The sequence below is a fragment of the Pyxicephalus adspersus genome, chromosome 8 (genome assembly GCF_032062135.1).
Source record: "Pyxicephalus adspersus chromosome 8, UCB_Pads_2.0, whole genome shotgun sequence".
Lineage (NCBI taxonomy): Eukaryota > Metazoa > Chordata > Amphibia > Anura > Pyxicephalidae > Pyxicephalus > Pyxicephalus adspersus.
In genome coordinates, this window is record NC_092865.1 from 69,379,374 (window position 1) to 69,385,791 (window position 6,418).

Genomic DNA, 6,418 nt, shown 5'->3' on the forward strand with positions numbered 1-6,418 from the left:
AAATAACATTGGCTAATATAACAGAGTAATCGTGACCGTGCTATCATACATGTGACTATGACATCCCAATGCTGTATTTATTCTTTATACGTTCACACCTTACTACTACCTAGAACCTGTGAACTAATTTTATTATTAATTATTAATTTATTATTAATATGTGTTTTTTCTCAATATTTTGTACATTATTGGAGATCCAGGAAGAGTGTGTTTTGTTCATTAGGAGGACAAAATCATTACCATATAATATTTTGTAGAGACATTGTACTATACAATTGTTGATAACACTTTGTTGATTGATGTTTTGTTGATCAACTGTTACCAAAAAGAAGAATAGTGATGAAATTGTTAAAGTGATGGAAGAATTTGAAAGCCTATGACAGAAAGTACAAGAGTTTGTAAAATTAAAACTTATCGAAAAAAACATTTAACAAATGCAAACCTTAAACTGCACTAACCTTTACAGCCTGTTGGTTTGCTAAGGAAAATTAACTTTTTAACTTTTTAAACAATTACAAAAATAACCTTTAAAAGAAGACATTGAAATAGCCATGGTTGCTAAAAAATCTTTGTAAAAAAAAGTTTACTGTGACAAATACTGATAATTAGCAACTAACATCTAGAAGCTAAGGAACCAAAGATAGCGTAAAGAGATGGATTAGTTGGCTGCCATGCTAAAGGCTGCAGGAAATAAAGGTGAATGCTTGCATCTGCCAGCCAGGAACAAATTGTTCAATCTTCACATTCCATGTGGCTGATTTAGATAATTCTAAGTAGGACATTGTTCACATTCAGTGTATGTTCTAGGATAAGTCAATTTTTGGAAAGTTTAAACCATTTTTAAAACAGCCCCAGAAAGCTAATATTATGTGTCAAGTTTCAGCCATTAAATATTTTCAACCTAAAACTGTGACTTTTGTAAAGAAGCACCTCAATACATTTGAAAAACATAAAATGTTCTACTTTTGGAATATTTGGGCACATTCCAAGATTTTGTTTGCCGTTTTGCTTGAAACAGTCAATATGGAACAATGAGACAAAGTAATTACCATGTTGTAGAATTTAAACTGGCTGGAAGCAAGCAGGAGAAACTTGAATGGGATGGATCTTTTATCAAGGGTTCAGATTTTCTTTTTAAATAGATTATAATTACATTCCTAACTTGGAAGGGGTCAGGATAAAAATTGAGATGTGTGTTGACCTATCACAGAGCTGTGATGTAAGATTATTAACAGTTTTCTACTTTAAAATAAATATGACCAACTGGAACTTGTGACGTGTACCAACAACTGGAGGAATTTGTGAATTTAGCAGAAGACCTTAAAACATTTAATATTTTTTTTACCTTTTACCCCCTTTTTTTTTTTTAAAGCTTGACTTATTAGTTATGAATCAAATTCCCTAATAACATGTGAATCACACGTCTGTCGGAGTCTGTCTTTCTTTATATTTGCTGGATTATTAGAGTTCATTTTTAAAATGACAGACGTGCCAAAACATTAAAGCATACCTAAACTCAGAAATTTCACTTTGCATAAAGGGTAGACAATTCTTTTATATTAAGTAAAAAATCTGTTGTTTTTTTTTTTTAAGTGCAACACCCAAACTTTTTTAAAAAAAAAAGGATGCAGCACCGCCCCTACTTCTCGATCGCCTAGGCTCTTGGTTGCTCCTTTTGCGCATGCCCAAAAGAGCCTTTTCGTGGGAAAAAAAAATTTGCCCATCTCATGCATGTGCAAAAGTTTTTTTCTATTCTACATCACCCGACCTTGCGCCGAAAGAAGAGAAGATGGCGATGCCCGGTGCACTGGTTCGCAGACAGATGCTGGGACGATGCGGGACCCGACGGACGAGACCTCTGGTTGGATCAGAATGCCCTGCGGGATTTAAGATAAGTAGATTTTTTTTTTTGTTTTAGGCACTTTTGGGTTTAGTTCCTCTTTATATTTAAGTCTCAAATTTTAAAAGCACAATCTTCACAGCACAGTCGCTTTTAAGAGGCTAATCACATCTTGTGTACCCTAACATTGGGTCTCAAGCTAGACTCAACAAACCGATATACAGTGGAGTGCCAAACCACATTGTGAAAGTGTCAACAATTTATTGTCTAATAGGAAACACAACTTACATGTATCAGAGGCCAACTCTCTCTTCTTCAAGGAAAACACCTAGGTTTGAAGACACATCAGTGTAGCAACTAACCCACATAGCACATTATTAATATGGCTTTGTAAAGCTTTGCATGGGAATATTCTTCCCACCTTAGGTCCACTTCCTCTTGGGTAGCCATAGTTAGTTGGCTGGAGAAGCAGATGTTTTGTTTGCTTTATGTTACAAACTTTCTGTATAGACCTACCTCCCCCATGCTAGTCTCCGGGAAGAACCTGACATGTGTACAGTGGCCGCCTGACGTCATTCATTCATCCATCAGGACAGATTCATGAATCAAGAATGGCTCCTATACTAGTCAAGGCAAGAGAGCATAGGGCGGTGGCACTTCCTTACCCGTCCTCTCCCGACCATAGAACAGAACAGGCGCTGTGTTTACAGCCCTCGTCCATTTATCTGTCACTATTTGTCACTGGAAACCATCAAGAAAGATTTAAATGAGAAAGATCATTCCAGAGAGTTGGGGCAGCCCTATAAAAGTCTTGGTGCCATGCGTGTGATGAAGTAATGAGTGAGGAAGTCATTAGTAGGTCATTGGAGGAGCGGATAGAGCGGCTGGGGGAGTATTTTTTTTTACCAGGCCAAAAAGTTAAGTGGGACAATAACTGTGGGGGGATTTGAAGGCACAGATATGTATTGTTTTATCCTGAATCACCCTAATGAATCACTTTACCGAAGATTTCCCAGTTAGGAAATTAATTGACTTGCTTGGACTGTGTTTTCTTTATTTAATTCTATGAAACTCAGAATTACAAGGAAATTATCATTCAATTTTTTTAAAAATGGCTTTTCACCATAGATATTGATATTCTGAGGCTTAAATGTAATTTTCTTTGGTATCTGAATTATTCCTAATGTTTTTAAGCCCCTTTCACATTTGTGTTCATAACTTCCACAGATATGGCTTGAAATGTATATATATAGATATGTATATATATATACAAGAACATCTCCCGAACTACCAGCCAAAACATTATTGCTATAAAAGTGCGAGCAAGCCAGGCACAAAATAAATACATGGCTTTTCATATTGAAGTTAAGTCAGCTGCATTAGCTTTGCTATTAATACAATTTTCAATGCATTGCAGTTCGTTATGGCTGGAAACTCTTTTTGTAAACTAATAAGTAAGAGACAGATTGAACATTTCCATTTTACAATAGACTCTGGAGAACTCAAATATGACATGACTTATTTTTTCCAACACTGATAAATCTGCTTCATATGCAAACACAAAAATGAATAAAGTGAAACAGTAACCTCATGTTCAAAATAATTTTCATCTCAAATTAACTATTTTTGTTGCTTTTAAATTATTTTTTATATTAGGAAATATATGTATATGATTGTATATGTATGTTTTTGATTTTATTAATATACAGGATTTGAAGTAATCAAAATATATAGTTAATTAAATGGCCTACATATAATAACAGTTGTCCAAAACTAGGATCTGTGGGAGTCCCTAAAAAAGGTGGTTAAATGAGGTGGGGGGGAGCATTATGAGATGGTATCTAGGGTGACTCCAAAAACTCCATAAACTTTGCAGCCCCTTTTGTGATTTAGTAATCTCTACAAAATGGGCCTAATAAAAACCTTGAAGACTGGAGGAGATAGACTATCATAGGCGAGCCTGGATGATCCAGCAAACCCGGAATGGATCAGGTCCAGAATTTAAAACATTTTCCAACAAATAGCAAATGACTTTTATGAAATCTATTCCAAGTCTACTGGATCACCCAGGTTATTTAATGATAGTCAATCTTCTACAGTCTTGGAAAGCTTTAATAAATCAGGTATATAAATCATTTAAGAATATTGGTCATTAGGGAATATCACCTATGCCACTAGCCTTTATCAAACTCTATGGTCCCGAGGAAGCCATACCAGAACTTTAAGTTCAGGAAACCCCAGTTAAAACTAACTTGATGGTAAGAAAAATTCCTTTACATTGGCGGCCAGTGGTTAGAATGCTCCTCATCACTATGGTGGTCAAAATGTCACCATAGTTGTCAGACAACTAAAAACATGTTTGGTGTTGTGTAGCAGGCTCTTCCAAATGGTGTTGGACCCAGAACTATAAAGACCCTACCATCATGGAGGTCAATTAGCAACTTCTCAAGAACCCCCTTGCAACCTCTGGAGGAACATTAGGGTTCCATGGAAGCCAACTTGGCAATGCAAGTACGAAGATTATGAGGATGAAGATTTGATCACAATTCTTTAAATAAAATGGATGAACACTGTGTGGATAAAATACTTACAGCCTTATTTATTTTCTGATCAGATATCAGCTATTTTAAAAGTGGATCAGAAAAAAACTAGGAGGTAGAGATATTGGGCTTGATTTATTAAAGTTCTCCGAGGCTGGGGAGGATACACTTTCAGCAGTGAAGCTGGGTGATCCAGCAAACCTAGAATGGATCTGGCCTAGGATTGAAAACATTTGCTAACAAATATCTAACAAATAGCTTGATTTTAGGAAATCTATTCCAGGTTTGCTCAATTACTCAGCTTCACTGATGAAACTGTATTCTCTCCAGCCTTGGACAACTTTAATAAATCAGGGCCATTGGGTCTGATTTATTAAAGCTCTCCGAGGCTGGGGAGGGTACACTTTCAGCAGTGAAGCTGGGTGATCCAACAAACCTGGAATGGATTTCCTAAAAGTCATTAGCTGTTTGTTAGCAAATATTTTCAGTCCTGGACCAGATCCATTCCAGGTTTGCTAGATCACCCGGCTTCACTGATGAAAGTGTATCCTCTCCAGCCTTGGAGAGCTTTATTATATAAGACTTACCAGTCCTAAATATTGTGTTCTTTTAGAATAAAATCTAAAAGTAATTTGCTTTTTGTTAACAAATGTTCTTAATCCTGGTTTGCTGGATCACCCAGCTTCACTGCTGAAAGTGTATCCTCTCCAGTCTTAGAGAGCTTTAATAAATCAGGCCCATTGGTAGAAAAATCCTACATGTCTTTGACAAAAAAACTTCTATTTATTTTCCCTAGCAGATGTGTTTGTGGGTACACTACCTGCTATACATGCACAGTGCAGTGTACATACTCACAGAGCTGTGTGCTGGTATAAAGTAACTTTAGCATGCATGTGTGCATCAATCATCAATTGCCATACAGTCCTAAAGTAAGAATAAGTTGGTCTAGAAGAAGTTGTAGAGAAGGTGGTGGCAGTGATAAAACGATGAAAGTCAGCACTGAAAGAAAGAACAACAATAGGTTAGTCTACCATAATGTGAACAATTGTGCATTATAACAAGTGATTCCTCTCTCAGCCAGCAGATTTTTTTAAGTGCATTTTCCATTGTACTATCGTCAACATAAAACTCCACATCTGTTCCTCCATGTTCCTCTTTATACAAAAGAAGACATTTAGTACATTTTCTATCATCACGTCTGAGGTTTGTCATACTTTTTACCATCATTTTATTTCAAACCTAGTCTAACCCTCTTTAGCAACCCACATTTCATTTTGAGTTTTTGCCAACTTGATTTCCTTTTTGCAGCACTTATTAAATGCTTTGTTAGTCTTGAGTAATAAAATGTTTATTTCATTCTGATTCTTTTCTTATTGTTTCTTTTTTGGCAACAAACATAGGTCACAAAGATTTACTTTTTAGCCTTTTAAACTTGTTGCACAAAGTAATAAACTTATGAAGTGCTTTTAATACAATTTATTTAAAAAAAAAAGTTTGACTCTTCTAAAAATTAAAGCAAACTTTTCTTGCAACTGTAAAAAAAATCACCACGGGTATTTGTACAAAACACTGTGCAAAGGGAGAAAGTATTACTTATTTTTATGAAAGTCTAACAATGAATTTCTGTTGTTTTGTCTCTGTTGGTCTTTTAAATATACAGTTGAAAATGTTTTGTTATATCCTGCCAGGAATGTTGCGAGTTAATAAGCATTGCTTACTGTATTAATGACATTGCTCTCAGCAATTCAAACTGCCAAGATTTGGTCAGTTATGTCAATTAAGAGATTACGCTCTTTCCACAGTGAATTTGGCAAGGAAGTTTGGCGTGTAATCAAATTGGGTGATTGACATGGAAGTACATTGCTAGACATCTTGGATTATATGACTGACATGGATTTATGTCACTGGATAATATAATTGATGTGGATTTACTCAAATGGCATTAACAAAATGTATTGTCAGAGGGTAAAAGTATGTGTTAACGTTTTTGTTTAAACTTTTTTTGAGAATGGGTAAAGCTGCGTACACACTTGCAATT

At 35.5% G+C, this 6,418-nt stretch overlaps 1 protein-coding gene across 3 annotated transcripts in view; it reads right to left on the minus strand.

The window, feature by feature from the left end:
- The window catches only part of LOC140337341 (uncharacterized), a 151,823-nt gene that overhangs the window by 140,060 nt on the left and 5,345 nt on the right, over positions 1-6,418 (minus strand). For 2 of the 3 annotated variants that reach the window (XM_072421060.1, XM_072421062.1), the window contains exons 2-3: positions 5,236-5,379; positions 241-1,877 (exon numbers count right to left, since the gene is read on the minus strand). The gene's annotated coding sequence lies outside the window, so the exon portion shown is untranslated. Of the gene's footprint in view, positions 1-240; positions 1,878-5,235; positions 6,372-6,418 lie in introns of those variants that run through there. The other variant, XM_072421061.1, reaches the window with a different exon arrangement.